The 17,285-nt window shown below is 36.7% G+C and overlaps 1 protein-coding gene and 1 pseudogene across 1 annotated transcript in view; both read left to right on the plus strand.

Annotated features, from left to right (window-relative positions):
- Positions 1-17,285, plus strand: part of LOC148108643 (ankyrin repeat and sterile alpha motif domain-containing protein 1B-like) — a 317,341-nt gene that overhangs the window by 177,642 nt on the left and 122,414 nt on the right. The window lies entirely within an intron of this gene.
- LOC123780532 (regucalcin pseudogene) lies at positions 383-9,173 on the plus strand (annotated as a pseudogene).

Below are 17,285 nucleotides of genomic sequence, written 5' to 3' on the forward strand. Positions count from 1 at the left end.
TTCCCATGCATTTAACTATTTATTCAGCCAATCAATATTTCTTAAGCGTCTATTAAGTGTCAGACATGTTACTATACACAGATGATACAGTGGGGAACAAACAGACCAAGTCTGCCCTCACTGAGCTGAGAGTCCATCAGGGAAGGCAGACTTTATACCAGCTATTTCAATAAATCCTAATGAATATGATGTTGAGCACGTTTAGCTGCTCAGGGAAATTGTGTGGCAAGAAGACTTATTCTAATTGGGGTGGTTTGGGAAGTCCTATAAAGGGGAGTAATTTTTTTGTCAGGACCTAAAAATGAGCATGAGTTATCTGGACAGACAGAGAGATTTTTTCCAAATAGTGGAAGGTTTGGCAAAGATTAAATGAGAATATGGTATGTTCGAGGAGTTGAAACTGATAGCAGGATCAGAGAGCATGAATAAAAGAATGGCAAGAGGTGGCTCTGCAGAGATTGACAGAAATAAGGTTGTAGAGGACTATATAAGCCACCTTAAAAAGCCTGGATTTTATTCTAAGGGTAAAGGGTGTTGTAATTTCTGCACTGCATAAAAAGCCTGACCAGAGGAGAAAATTGGGCCTAAAATCTGACACTGCTTATCCAGAGAGGAAATGGTTACCTTTTTTTTTTTTCTTTTTTAAATTTATCACAAAAGCCATACCGGTTTGCTATGGCCAGAGTGGGAAACCAGCCCAGGTTTTAAACAGCAGAATATATATGGTTTGCCTTTTTCCTTGCTCATTCTAGCTGTGCTGAGGCTTCTGTTAGAGGGGTCAAAATAGGATAAGTGGGACTTGGCATAGGTTAGTCAGTGGCAGCTTAGATCAGAGCTGTAGCTCTGGGGAGGAAGAGAAGTGAGAAATGTTTAAGACATAGAATTTACAGGACTTATGATTGACTATGGAAGCTAGAGGGCAAGGAGACAGGAGGAGAAAGGGATGTTCCTCATTCTCCTGGCTTGAGTGGAAAACCATAGGAACCTCGGGTACAAAATCTAAGACTTCAGTGTTGAGAAGAAGCTATTGGAGTTGTTCCATGGTGGGAAGATGCCCAAATCAGCTGAAATAGAAGACACAATAAAAGCATTTAAAAGTCCTTTGGGGCCAGCAGACATGACATTACACTTAAAGTAATGGTTCTTTTTCTTTCTTTGCTGGAAAAGCTGCATCCCTTTGATACTTCCATTTACTTCCTAGACCACTGTATATTTCCATTTGGCTAAATTTGTTCTACAGGGACATTAGTTGTTACCTGACTTTAGTTTTAATTTAAAAGGGGAAAAAACTGTAATTATCAAGAAGATTGGGCATGTGGGCACCTGATTCATTTCCCTGGGTGGCATCATGACTCACCCTCATTGAAGTAGTTTTGCTGTGCGATGCCTGATGCCTTATTGGTTTTGAATTTTCTCTGCCGTGTATGAACAATAAGGTAAGTTTCTCTCATGGGTCATTCAGTGCTCTTCATCTCTACTATGAGTCAGATGTTTTGCATTTCAAAACATTATCCTGTCTACAATTTCCCTCTTAATAAATTATGCAGAAAACTTCTACCAACAACAGATTCTCATTTACTGACTTTTTAGATTTGTATCTATAAAACATGTTCTAGTTGTTATGCTATAACTTAGTGAGCAATTTTATGGTCGACAATAAGGTACCATCCTATTTGTTTTATCACCATTGTCTAAATATTAAGGTGTCTCATTAGATAAAAACACAAGAATCTGTAAGTAAACTCAAATACTGATGATTAATTAAATCACGTGAAAAGCCTTGCCTTCATCCCGTGTCTTCATCTACTTACAGGAGATTTCCTTCCTTTCACATTCGATCCCTCAGAAAGAGTTGTCTACACTTCCTGGACTCACTTTCTCATCTCTCAGTGACTCCTCAAAAACTATTCCACTTTTGCACTGCAATCTGTTAGGTCCCCCAGGATTGTCTCTTCCTAAATATAATGGACAAAGCCTTTGTCTTACCTGACCAATTTGCTGCACTTAGTTTGTGAAACCATCTCTGCATGTGGCTCTGTGACACTACACTCTCCTGGTCTTCCTTCTACTGCTCTGGTCTCCATCTTGGTCTCTCTTGTGAGTACCCCTATCTCCACCCACTCATACAATACCATGGGTTCTAGACTAGTCTTTCCTACCTTACTCTACAGACTGCCCCTGGAGGATCTCAGCCACTTATATGGTTTTACTGCTCAATCGTATGCTGATGTTCCTCACAGTTTTATCTCCAGCCCAAACTTGAGTTCCAAACCTCCAAATTCATCTTTCTTCTTGACTCCTGCACTTAGATGTTCCACAGACACTTCAAAGTCAACCTGTCTGTGTTAGTTTCCCAGGACTGCTGCAAAACAGCATCACAGACTGGGTGGCTTGAAACAATAGAATTTTATTTTCTCATGACTCTGAATGCTAGAGGTTTGAAATCAAGTTGTCAGCAGGTCATGCTACCTCTGAAGGTTCGAAGGAAGATCCCTCCTTTCCTCTGCAGCTTCCAGGTGTTGCTTGGCTTGTGGCAGCATGACTCCAGTCTCTGTCCTCATCTCCTCCTGGCCTTTCCTGTGTTTCTATTATGCCTTTTCCTCTTCCTGTGGACACACCAGTCATTGGATTGGGGGCCCACCCTAAGTGCCTTTATCTATTTGTTTTGTTTGCGTTGTATCATAAGCTTCATGATTACAGAGATTATGCCTTTCCACTGTAATCTCTGGTACCTAGTACAGTGTCAGTAAATGAATTGTCGCCTGATAAATATTTATTAAAGAATAGGGTGAAGGAAAGAGGTAAAGCAATTAATCAACAAGAATTAATCCAAAAAAAATTATAAGCAAGCCAAAGTAGATTTAGGTGTGAGTTTTTAAAATGTGGCCAAATGTAATTTTTTCTAGTCAATGTACTAACAAAATACATTAATTAGTCAAACCTTATTTTAAATTCATTCAAAACTTGCTTCTGTATTCTAGCAAAAATCCTGTGGTTCCCACAGATGCTGGAAAATACAGTTATATTTCCCACTGCCTATTTTTATAACTGAATCCTTTCACCCTTCTTTATTAATGAAAAACTATCACAGGATGTGATATTGTTTCCTAAATATTTCTTGAACAAATCTCCAAAAAGGGCAAGGTTAAACAATCACTAGCAGTCTAATTACCAAAAAAGGAAAATTGAAAAAAACTATTTATATCCTAACAAAATATCTCCAGACATCAGCCCAAAAGAATGAAAAAAACACCATTTGTAATTTATCTCTGTTTACTTTTTAAACATTTAGGCCTCCCTACATATATAACTGGTATAATCCCTGACTGAATATTTAGGCAACCAAGAAGTTAAAAGGGGTCAGACATGCAGGGTTATATCTACTTTGCCTACATTAATACATTTTCTCCCACAGGAGAATCTGTGGTAGACCCCTGTGCTTGTAATTATTGAAAATGTCCTAGGTTCAACTAAATCAGACTAGGTCGTATAGGTATTGATGAGAAGAAAAGTGGGAAGTGTCTCACGCTCCCACAGCATTCATTATTTAGGCACATAAAGATTACTCTAGGGAGTTAATTGTATTCTTTACAAGAAGGCAAGTGCTCAAAAGAAATTTTGTCTTGGTATTTTTCTCTACTTTGCTTTAGTGCTACTTGATGTTACTAAATTCACACAACTTTCAGAGCACATAATTATAATATTCACTAATTAAACAGAACAAATCAACCAAATTAGATTTAGTCAGGAAAACGTCTTGGCATAACCCAGTGGGTCTGCTTTGATTTATTGTCACTAAATTATCCCAAGTAGACACTAGCATTCACTGCTTAGTATTTATTCTTCTTCTTCTATTTTTACTTCATTTTGACAAATTCAAGGCAGAGGATTCTAGCTTTACTATATCGTGCGGCAGCCTCTAGGTATACTTATGTAACCACTTCTAAGGCCTTATGTAGCAATTTTCTTCACTCGACAACATTCATTTTTGAATTCTGAGTAATTTTAGAATAGTTAAAATGGTTTCCTTCATTTTAGCAAAAAAAGTTGTCATTTTCAATTAGATTTTTATACGTAAAATAATCACTATTATTACTAAGAAATGTTCTACATATTTTGAATATATTAACCCATTTAATACTTACAACAGTAGTATCTTGGTAGGTACTATTGTCACCTGTGATTTACAGGTGGGGAACTGAAGCACAGAGCCTTTAACTGACTTACCTACATTTATATGGCTAGAAGAGAGTGGAGCAAGGATTTGCTTCCATACATTCTGACTCAGGGTTTACAGTCTTAACCACCATGTTATCCTGCCTATCAATAATCTTTTTATATCATATTGTAATATACCTTAAAACATACATACTACTTTTGCTAATTATAATTGTTATTAATTCATATAAACTCGGTCTCTTATTTCAGCGTTGTTGAGAGTTTAAGTAGATCTAGAGAAACGGACCTTTTATTTCTGATTACTCTAATGCTGGCAGTATCTGAGTATATTTAGCAAGAAGCTGCTAGTTACAGAACTATGTTTTCCTTTATTCAGTCAGTATTTACAGAGCACTTCTTTTGCTTTAGTCACTGTTAGGCACTGGGATACAGACATAAAATCCCTTAGTTTAAAGGGAATTCAAAGTCCACGAAGTTTTGCTTAATGGAGAGATAAAATAGTATTTTCCAGCTTGTTGTTGACAAAGTGAAGGGAAGAAATGTCTGGTACTTTAAAGAAAGGGATAAGATAATATGGCAGCTCTCTGATGAAATGCCATTTCCTCTATCCATCTCCCTACATTGCATATACCATCTTGATGACAGAATTCAAACCTGTTTTGACCTGAAATTTAGAGCTCCTGAGGGCAGACAGATAATTTTTTTTAATCTTATGTACAGACCCAAATAAGGCTGTGTAATGAAGGTCCAGAATCTTCAAGTGTGTTCTCTTATTAAAAAAAAAAAAATGACGGGTACTTGGGTGGCTCAGTTGGTTGGCATCCAACTCTTGATTTTGGCTGAGGTCATGATCTCAGGTCATGAAATTGAGCCAAGCATCGGCCTCCCACTGGGCTTGGAGCCTGTTTGAGATTCTCACTCCCTCACTCCCTGCCCCTCTCTCTGCTTGCACTCTCCCTCTCTAAAATAAATAAATAAATCTTTTAAAAAAACTAAATTAAGCTTAAAATCGTTTTAATTTAGAAGAGGTATTTCAGTTACCATTGCTGTATAACACAGCACCCCAAAACTAAATAGATTAAAACTGCAGGAATTATTATATTATAGTTTCAGGACAGGCTTCTCTGGTTGGTATTACTTCAGAGCTCTTATGCAGTTGTAATCAGATGGTAACTGGAGCTAAAACAGTGTGGGGCTGGAGAAGCTGGAAACTGGCCACATATCTCTCTCTTTTAGGTTGGTCCCTGGGCTTGTCCATAAGGTCTCCCCACGTAAGCTAGCTTGAGTTTCCTCAAGGCATATTGGTCTCAGGGCAGTTGGACTGGTGCTGCAGGGTTCCATTGCTAGTGTTCCAGGTGCAAGGTAGAGGTAGTATTGCCTTTCTGACTAACCTCAGAAGTCATACAGCATTACTTCCATCATATTCTATTGGTTACAAGTGAGGCTCAAATCTACCCAGATTCTTTGGGAGGGGAATTAGACTCTACTTCATGATGGGAGAGTGACAAGATTCTAGGTGAACATGTGAGGTAGGGGATATAGCTATGGCTATCTCTATAAAATACAGTCTTCCAAAGTATACCCTCTAACCCAACAACAATTCACACTCCTCCCACATGCAAAAATGCTCAGCTCTTCCCAAGATCCCTCAAAAGTTACATCCCATTTAGCATTAGTCTCAGGCTGAGGTTTATCATCTAAATTAGGTCTAGATACAGTTGCGTCTCCTTAGGTAAGATATCTTAAAGCACTTGAGTATCATTCCTTTGGTCAGAAGTCCTGTGAACTAGTGACAGGTTATCTGCCACCCACTTCTATTATATAATGATCAGACAAGCATAGATTTACGACAGTAGACACTTCCATTTAAAAAAGATGGAATAGACATCAGTCCATAGAAATTCTGAATTCCAGCCAGGTACATGTTGCCTGATCTGTGAATAGGGCTCAGTTCTGTTCCCTGAGAGTTATTCTCCATGGATCGTGGCCCTGCCCTCTGCGTTCTTATCCCCTCTGAGTCATTCTTTCTTTTTATAATAAGTGACCCCACCGTGTGGGGCTCCCTGCTCAATGGGAAGCCTGCTTCTCCCTCTCCCTCTCCCTCTGCTTGTGTTACCTCTCTCACTGTGTCTCTCTCTGTCAAATAAAAAAATAAAATCTTAAAAAAAATAAATAATAAGTGACCTCTGTATAAAACTAAATAATCTTCTCAGCTTGATTCTTGCCTATATTAGTTCTAGGACCCAAAGTCTTCCTTACATTTTGTACAGTCCCTGTTCCTTATATTTTTAAAATGACAATGGGTATCTGAAAAGAAATACATTTTTACTTCCATGAGATTGTTGTCAATCTTTAGATACTCATAGAAACACAAAGGAAAAATGTCAATGGCAATCTATTGACCACTTAGTTTATTAGCTTACTAGTTAGAATAACTATGCAATACCAGCAGAGAAATATGTCCTTTTTTAAAAGTTGTATCATATTTTCAAGATTGGTCTTTAAGGAATTTCAGGACAATTATCATGATACATTAAGAGAAAGTGAGTTTTCTGTCAAATAAGTACTTGTAACTGACATACTGAGAGCAGACTTTTCTGATTGCTTTAAAAGCTCTCTGTAAAAAGAAATGAAACAAGTGTTTTAAAACTTACTCTTTTATGAAAATGTCATAATGCTTATACTCAAACCTTCTGTGGTTTTTAAAAATCAGTATTTAATCAACATGCTAATATTACTCTAAATAAAAAATTACTTATTGCAAATATTTTTTTAAATTGTGATTTGTCCTAATAAGCTTTATAATAGAGAAAGTGATTTGGTTTGCCCTGAATTTTCTTGGTTTCAAACTGAAATTTCCGTGTTCTGGGAATATCACCCCAGTCACAGGTCACTTAAATACATGTTGTCAGAAATACATAAAATACAAAACAAAACCAAAAATAAGACTATGAATATGACTCATAAAATTTCAAATTTAAGTTAAAGGGAAGCAGAATTGAATTAATTATATTGGTTATAAGAGTATAGCATTTGTACAAAATCTCTTTAAAAGAAAAAATCAGTGCTACTTAATATTTTGATATAATAATAATCAAAACTTATCTTAATAATAAAGATACTTCTGTAAAAATTCTTCATAGCCATATATACTTAGAAAATGATCTTTAGGGAATAACTGGTCATTTGTACAAAAATGTAAAATTTATGCAATTAGGTTATTTTATTGAACTCACCTGTTTTCACCAGGGTGAATAAAGTAATATAAAATCCTGAAAGGGGGAAATGTAAATAAATATGATAATGCATAAATAGATAGGCACAAATTACACATATTTTTACATTTATATTGATGTTAAAACAGTGTTCTCAAACCTTAATATGTATACAAGTCACTTGAGTATCTTATTAAAAAATATTCTGACTTATTTGGTCTGGCCTAGGCCTGAGACTGCATTTATAACAATCTTCTGGGTGATGCTGATACTGATGGTCCATAGTTCACATTTCAAGTGGCAAGATATTAGAGGCCAGGGATATTAATGACCTAATAATTTAATCTAGGAGAAATGGATAAATTTCTAGAAACATACAATATTTCAAAATAAAATCAGAAAGAAATAGAAAATTACTAAAAATGAAATTGAATTGATAATAAAAAAAATTCCCAACAAACAAAAGTCTTGGACCAGATGGCTTCACAGGTGAATTCTACCAACATTTAAGAAAGAGTTAATACTGGAGCACCTGGGTGGCTCAGTTGGTTAAGCATCTGGCTTTTGATTTCACCTCAGGTCATGATCTCAGGGTTGTGAGATGGAGCCCTAGCAACAGTCTCTGTGCTGGTTGAGGAGCCTACTTAGGATTCTGTCTCTCCCCCTCCCTTTGCCCCACTTCCCCACCACTCACACTCTCTCTTTCTAGAAAGAAAGAAAGAAAGAAAGAAAGAAAGAAAGAAAGAAAGAAAGAAGAAAGAAAGTTAATAGCAAGTGAGCTCTCTGAGTGTCTCTAGCACCAAGATCTTCCCCATGACAATGTCTTCATTAAGTTGAGTGTGTTTTCCCAGAGAACTGTCAGTGCCCTGAGTCTCTCATGTGGGAAGAGGAAGAGATGTCCAACTCTCTGCTCTTTGTAGATATTCCTGCAAAAAAGGTTTCCCAGTGGGAATTGCTCAGCAAGCAGTAAGTGGGAATTGTTCAGGGGTGGAGTAAGTGACCACGGATGCCCCCATCAACTCTGTGACACTTCACCTGGCAGGCTATGTCACCACCATTGGAACAAAGTTCTGTGCTTAAACTGAGAAGATCAGTCAACAGTTGTCCTGGCCACAGTAGATAAAGACAAGAAAAACAATCAGTTCAATGATGGGAAGGTGGATGCCACTGGGAGATACTTTGCTGACAGTATGGCTGAGGAAATGGCCCCACCAGTACTGAAGCGGCACCAGAGGTCCCTGTACTCTCTTTTCCTGACCACCACGTGGAAGAGGCTTTGACCAGGTAGACATCTACAATGGTTTGGGTTGGCCCCTAGACCACAAAATCTTCTATTACATTGACAGCCTGTCCTATTCTGTGGATACTTTTGATTATGACATGCAAACAGGAAAGATCTCCAACTGCAGAAGTGTTTATAAGCTGGAGAAAGGAGAATAAATTCCAGATGGAATGTGTATTGATGCTGAGAGGGAGCTCTGGGTGGCCTGTTACAATGGAGGAAGAGTGATTCTTTTAGATCCTAAGACAAGAAAAAGACTTCAGACTGTGAAGTTGCCTGTTGATAAAACAACTTCATGCTGCTTCAAAGGGAAGGACTAAACTGAAATGTATGTGACCTGTGCCCAGGGTTGAATGGACCTAAAGGGTATTCTGCAGCAGCCTGAAGCTGGTGGAATTTTCAAGATAACTGGCCCGCAGGTCAAAGTAATTCCTCCCTATTCCTATGCACAACGAGTGGCCTTCTTTCCTACTGGAGGAAATTTTGAAGACAGGTAGAAAATTCTAGAGCTGAAATTTCAGTCTAGCTACAAAAAAAAAATTAAATTATATTATTAACAGGGTTAAATTTTTATTTACAGTTTTTGAAAGGTAGAGCATTTTAGTAAGGGGATGCAGGTAGTTTTGATAACACACTACAAGGGCTTCTGCAAAGGTATATAGAAATGTAAAGAATTGTTCAATCAGCCTCTTGATTCTTTGCAAATTGCTAGAAAGGGAGGAGAGGGGATCATATCTGCTCTGCATTCCATACTTATTATGCCCAAAGCTTCAAAAAACTGAATAAATAATGACCTAGTAGTGAAAAAAATAATAAAAAATTAAAAGAATTAATACCTATTCTTCTCAAACTATTCCAAAAAATAGAAGAGGAAGGAAAACTTCTAAGTGCATTCAATGAGGCCAGCATTACCCTGATACCAAAACCAGAGAAACACTACAAAAAGAAAACTACAGGCCAGTATCTCTGATGAACATTGATGCACAAATTCTCAACAAAATATTAGCAACCAAATTCAGCAATACCTTAATAAAATCATTCACCAAGATGAAGTGGAATTTCTTCAAGGGATGCAAGGTGGTTCAATATTTGCAAATCAATCAGTGTGATACATTAAAAAGAGGAAGGATAAAAACCATATGATCACTCCAACAGATGCAGAGAAAGCATTTGACAAAATACAACATCCATTCGTGGTAAAACTTCCAACAAAGTGGGTTTAGGGAGAACATACCTCAACATAACAAAGCCCATATATAAAAAAACCACAACTAACATTATCCTCAATAGTGAAAAACTGAGAGCTTTCCCTCCAGGATCAGGAATAAGACAAGAGTATTCACTCTCAGTACTTCTATGCAACACAGTACTGGAAATCCCAGCTGCAGCAATCTGACAAGAAAAAGTAGTAACAAGTATCCAAATAGGTAAGGAAGAAGTAAAACTGAATATTAAAGGAGATCCTTTGAGCAGAGAGAGCACAAAAATAACAAAGACCAGAAAGGAACAGAGACAATCTATAGGAGCAGTGACTTTACAGGTAATACAATGGCACTAACTTCATATCTTTCAAAAATTACTCTGAAAGTAAATGTACTAAATGCTCCAATCAGAAGACAAGAGGGTATAAGAATGGATTAAAAAAAAAAAAAACAAGACCCATCAATTTGCTGCTTACAAGAGACTTATTTTAGACCCAAAGACACCTCCAGATTGAAAGTGAGGGGGTGGAGAACCATTTATCGTGCCAGTGGATGTCAAAAGAAAGCTGGAGTAGCCATTCTTATATCAGAAAAACTAGATTTTAAACCAAAAACTGTAAGAAGAAATGAAGAAGGACACTGTATCATAATAAAAGGGTCTATCCAACAAGAAGATCTAACAATTATAAATATTTATGCCCCTAACTTGGGAGCAGATTATTACATAAACCAATTAATAGCAAAATTAAAGAAACTCATTGATAATAATACAAAATACTAGGGGACTTTAACACCCCATTCACAGCAGTGGACAGATCATCCAAGCAGAAGATCAACAAGAAACAAGGGCTTTGAATGACACACTGGACCAAATGGACTTCACAGATATATTCAGGGCATTTCATCCTAAACAGCAAAATGCACATGGAGCATTCTCCAGAATAGATGACATACGGGGTCACAAATCAGGTCTCAACTGGTACAAAAAGATTCAGATTATACCATGCATATTTTCAGACCACAATACTTTAAAACTTGAAGTCAACTACAAGAAAAAATTTGAAAGGATGACAAATACATGAAGGTTAAAGAGCATCCTACTAAAGAGTAAATGGGTCAACCAGGAAATTACAGAATTTTTAAAAAGACATGGAAACAAATGAAAATGAAAACACGACTGTTCAGAACCTTTGGGATGCAGCAAAGATGGCCCTAAGAGGGAAGTATATAGCAACACAGGCCTTTCTCAAGAAACAAAAAAGTCTCAGAGCACCTGCGTGGTTCAGTGTCTTCTGCTCAGGTCATGATCCCAAGGTCCTGGGATTGAGCCCCATAACGGGCTCCCTGCTCAACAGGGAGCCTGCTTCTCCCTCTCCCTCTGCCCTCTGAAAGAAAGAGTGGCTGTACTAGTTTGCGTTTCCACCAACAGTGTAAGAGGGCTCCCCTTTCTCCACATCCTCACCAACACTTGTTGTTTCCTGTCTTATTAATTTTTGCCATTCTAACTGGTGTAAGGTGGTATCTCATTGTGGTTTTGATTTGTATTTCCCTGATGGCTAGTGATGTTGAACATTTTTTCATGTGTCTGTTAGCCATTTGTATGGAGGAAAAAAAAAAGAAACAGAAAAGTCTCAAATATACAACCTCACATTACACCTAAAGGAGCTGGAAAAAGAACAGCAAATAAAGCCTAAATCCAGCAGGAGAAGAGAAATAATAAAGATTAGAGCAGAAATCAATGAAATAGAAATAATTTAAAAAAACAGAATAGATCAACAAAACTAGGAGCTGGTTCCTCAAAAGAATAAATAAAATTGATAAACCCCTAGCCAGACTTACCAAAAAGAAAAAAGGACCCAAATAAATGAAATTATGAATGAAAGAAGAGAGATCACAACGAACACCAAAGAAATACAAACAATTATAAGATATACTAACAATTATATGCCAACAAATTAGGCAATCGGGAAGAAATGGATGAATTTCGAGAAACATAAACTACCAAAATTGAAAAAGGAAAAAATAGAAAACCTGGACAGACCCATAACCAGCAAAGAAATTAAAACAGTAATCAAAAATCTCCTAACAAACAAGAGTCCAGGGTTAGATGGCTTCCCAGGGGAATTCTACCAAAGGTTTAAAGAAGAATTAATATTTATTCTTCCGAAACTGTTTCAAAAATAGAAATGAAAGGAAAACTTCCAAACTCTTTCTATGAGGCCAGCATTACCTTGATCCCCAAACTAGACAAAGACCTCACCAAAAAGGAGAATTGCAGACCAATATCTCTGATGTACATGGATGCAAAACTTCTCAGCAAGGTACTAACTAGTAGGATCCAACAGTACATTAAAAGGATTCTTCATCATGACCAAGTAGGGTTTACTCCTGGGCTGCAAGGGTGGTTCAACATCTGCAAATCAATCAGTGTTATACATCACATTAATAAAAAAAAAAAAAAGGACATGGGGTGCCTGGGTGGCGCAGTCATTAAGCGTCTGCCTTCAGCTCAGGGCATGATCCCAGCATTCTGGGATCGAGCCCCACATCAGGCTTCTCTCTGCTAGGAGCCTGCTTCTTCCTCTCCCACTCCCCCTGCTTGTGTTCCCTCTCTCGCTGGCTGTCTCTCCGTGTCAAATAAATAAAATCTTTAAAAAATAAATAAATAAAAAGAAAGGACAAGAACCATATGATCCTCTCAATAGATGCAAGAAAAGCATTTGACAAAATGTGGCATCCTTTCTTGATAAAAACTCTCCTTAGTGTAGGGATAGAGGGAACAGACCTCAGTAACATAAAAGCCATGTATGAAAAGCCCACAGTGAATATCATTTTCAATGGGGATAAACCGAGGACTTTTCTCCCGAGGTCAGGAACATGAGAGGGATGTCCACTCTCACCACTGTTCAACATAGTACTAGAAGTCCTAGCCCCAGTAATCAGACAACAAAAAGAAATAAAAGGCATCCAAATCAGCAAAGAAGTCAAATTTTCACTCTTCGCAGATGCCATGATATTCTATGTAGAAAACCCAAAAAACACCACCCCAAAATTGCTAGCACTCATACAGGAATTCAGCAAAGTGGCAGGATATAAAATCAATGCACAGAAATCAGTTGCATTTCTGTACACTAACAATGAGACAGAAGAAAGGGAAATCAAAGAATCGATCCCATTTACAATTGCACCAAAAACCATAAGATAATTAGGAATAAACCTAGCCAAAGAAGTAAAGGATCTGTACTCTGAAAACTATAGAACACTTATGAAAGATTGTGGAAGACACAAAAAATGGAAAAACATTCCATGCTCATGGATTGGAAGGACAAATATTGTTAAAATGTCTATGCAACCCAAAGCAATCTACACATTCAATGCAATCCCTATCAAAATACCATCAACATTTTTCACAAAGCTGGAACAAACAATCCTAAAATTTGTATGAAAAAGACCCCAGATATCCAAAGGAATGTTAAAAAAAGAAAACCAAAGCTGGAGGCATCATTTAAGCTCTATTACAAAGCTGTAATAATCAAGACAGTATGGTACTGGCACAAAAACAGACACATAGATCAATGGAACAGAATAGAGAACCCAGAAATGGACCCTTAACTTTATGGTCAACTAATCTTCGACAAAGCAGGAAAGAATATCCAATGGAGAAAAGATAGTCTCTTCAACAAATGGTGTTGGGAAAATTGGACAGCCACATGCAGAATGAACCTGGACTATTTTCTTACACCATACACAAAAATAAACTCAAAATTGATGAAAGACCTAAATGTGAGACAGGAACCCATCAAAGTCCTAGAGGACACCACAGGCAGCAACCTCTTTGACCTAGGCCACGGTGACTTCTTGCTAGATACATCTCCAAAGGCCAGGGAAACAAAAGCAAAAATGAACTATTGGGACTTCATCAAGATAAAAAGCTTTTGCACAGCAAAGGAAATAGTCAGCAAAACTAAAAGGCAACCTATGAATGGGAGAAGGTATTTGCAAATGTCTTATCAGATAAAGGGCTAATAATCAAAGTCTATAAAAAACTTACTGAACCAACACCCAAAAAACAAATAATCCAATTAAGAAATGAGCAGAAGACATGAACAGACATTTCTCCAAAGAAGACATATAAATGGTCAACAGACACATGAAAAAATCATTCGGCATCAGGGAAATACAAATCAAAACCACAAGATACTGCCTGACACCAGTCAGAAAGGCTAAAATTAACAACTCAGGAAACAACAGATGTTGGGGAGGATGCAGAGAAAGGGGAACCCTCTTTTGCAGTTGGTAGGAATGCAAACTGGTGGACCCACTCTGGAAAATAATATGGAGGTTCCTCATAAAGTTAAAAATAGAGCTACCCTATGACCCAGCAATTGCACTACTAGGTATTTATCCAAAGGATACAAACATAGTGATTCAAAGGGGCACATGCACCATAATGTTTATAGCAGCAATGTCCACAATAACCAAAATATGGAAAGATCCCAGATGTCCATCCACAGATGAATGGGTAAAGATGATGTGGCAATATATACATACATACATATATGTTATATATGTATATATACACATATATATCACATATATATATGATGGACTATTACTCAACCATCAAAAAGAATGAAATGTTGCCATTTGCAATGATGTTGATGAAACTAGAGTGTATTATGCTAAGTGAAATAAGTCAGTCAAAGAAAAATACCATATGATTTCACTCATGTGTGGAATTTAAGAAAAAAGCAGATGAACATAGGGGAAGGGAAGGAAAAATAAAATAGGAGGAAAGCAGAGACAAAGGCAAACCATAAGAGAGTTTTAACTATGGGAAACAAACTGAGGATCGCTGGAGGGGAGGTGGATAGGGGGATGGGGTAATTGTTTGATGGGCATTAATGAGGGCACTTGAAGTAATGAGCACTGGGTTTTGTATGCAACTGATGAATCACTAAATTCTGCCTCTGAAACTAATAAGAGAGTTATGTTAATTAAATTAAATTTTAATTTTAAAAAATGTCAAAAAATAAAATTTAAAAAAGAAGTAAAACTGTCAATATTTTCAGATGACATGATACTATATATGGAAAAGCCTAAAGATTCCACCAAGAAACTACTAGAAGTGATAATTGAATTAAGTAAATTTGCAGTATATTAAATTAATATACAGAAATCTGTTATGTTTCTATGCACTAATAACAAAGTTGCAGAAATAGAAATTAAGAAAGCAATCTCATTTACAATTATGCCAAAAAGAATAAAATACCTAGGAATAAACTAAGTCAGTGAAATGAAAAACCAGTACTCTGAAAACTGAAAGACATTGAAGAAAGAAATTGAAGATGACACAAAGGGAAAGGTAGTCCATGCTCACAGATGGAAGAATTAATATCATTAAAATGTCCATACAACCCAGAGCAATCTATGGATTCAGTTCAATCCCTATCAAAATACCAACGACATTTTTCACAGAACTAGAACAAATAATCCTAAATATGTAGGGAATCACACAGGACCTTGATTAGCCAAAGTAATCTTGAGAAAGAAGAACAAAGCTGGAGGCATCATAATCTCAGATTTCAAGATATACTACAAAAAAATTTATATAACTCAACATCAAAATAATCTGATTAAAATGGTCAGAGAACTTGAATAGACATTTTCCAAAGAAGACATATAGATGGCAAACACATGAAAAGGTGCTCCACATCACTAATCATCAGTGAAATGCAAATCAAACTCACAATGAAATGTCACTTCACACCGGTCAGAATGGGTAGTGTCAAAAAGATAAGAAAAAACAAGTGTTGGCAAGGATGTAGAGAAAAGAGAATTCTCATGCACTGTTGGTGGGAATGTAAATTGGTGCAGCCACTGTGGAAAACATTATGGAATCTCCTCAAAAAGTTAAAAATAGAAATTATGATCCAGTAATTCCACTGTTGGATATTTACCTAAAGAAAGCAAAGCATTAATGTAAAAAGATAACTTCACTGTTATGTTTATTGAAACATTATTTCCAAGATATGGTAGCAACCCCAATGTCTGTCAATGGATGGATGAAGAAGATGTGATGCACGTGTGTGTGTTCGTGTGCACACACACACAGGAATATTACTACATGGATGTATCTAGAGGACATAATGCTAAGTGAAAAAAGTCAGACAGAGAAAGGCAAATACCATAGGATTTCACTTATATGTGAAATCTAAAAAACAAAACAAATGAACAAACAAAAAAACAAACATACTCTTAAATACAGAGAACAAACTAGTGGTTGCCAGAGGGGAGGTGGGTGAAGAGGAGGGTAAAACAGATAAAGGGGATTAAAAGGTATAAACTTCCAGTTATAAAATAAATTAGTCATTGAGATGAAAAGTACAGTATAGGGAATATTGTCAGTAATATTATAATACTGTATAGTGGTGACAGATGGTGAATACCCTTATTGTGGTGAGCATTGTCAAATCAGTGTTGTACACCTGAAACTATTAGAACACCATATGTCAATTATACTTTAATTTTTAAAAAGAATATCATGAAGAACAATGCCCAAGTGCTTTAACCATTTGACACTTCAGCTAATTGAAAAGTTAAATATCACTAAATTGCACACCTGAAACTAATGTAACATTGTGTGTCAAGTATAATCAAATTTTAAAAAGTTAAAGATATATGTGCACATTGTATATATGAGGTGAGGGATGTCCTAGATTAAATGAACAGGTAAACTTTTTCCATCGAAATAATCAATGTGTCCGTGATTTAATCACCAACCCAGAGCTGGAGTGGGATACAGAAGTGTGTTTTCTAGACAAACTCTGCAATTAACTAGCTGTGTGACTTCTTTAAAGATTTTGCAACTCATTTTAATTTGCTGAATTGAGGGGAGATGGGTCTGTCATCAAGAATTGTTTGTTGAATATCTTCTATTTATAAGGCATCCTTGTGTAATTTAGTGTTTTAGTGTAAAGCAATTTTAATCATGACATAACTCATAGTAGGAGAGTAACACATCACTTGGACCATGCAATTTACTTTCACAGAGAATATTTCTAAGATTACTCACTGTGATCTGAAGTCTCAGGTGACTTCTTTCTGAGAGTCCCTATTACTGGTATACTTGCAAGTACAAGGCAACAATTAGGATTCCTCTTTTCAGGAGAATCTTCTAACAAAATATTTAAGCTTTTCATCTTACCCTATCCACAGATTCCCAAATGAAAACACTATCTGAACATCCCCAGACAAAGTGAACTTGAAATTAAAAACTTGGTGAACTTGGAATTAAAAAGGCTACACAACCACCTCTTCAGAATAATCATTTGTTTATGGTTAACAGGTGTACTTACCTGAGTGCACCAGAGTCCAAGAGGAAAGTATACAAAATTCCCAGATGGC

Source organism: Ursus americanus, chromosome 17 (genome assembly GCF_024610735.1).
Source record: "Ursus americanus isolate L20-20 chromosome 17, mUrsAme1.1.p, whole genome shotgun sequence".
Lineage (NCBI taxonomy): Eukaryota > Metazoa > Chordata > Mammalia > Carnivora > Ursidae > Ursus > Ursus americanus.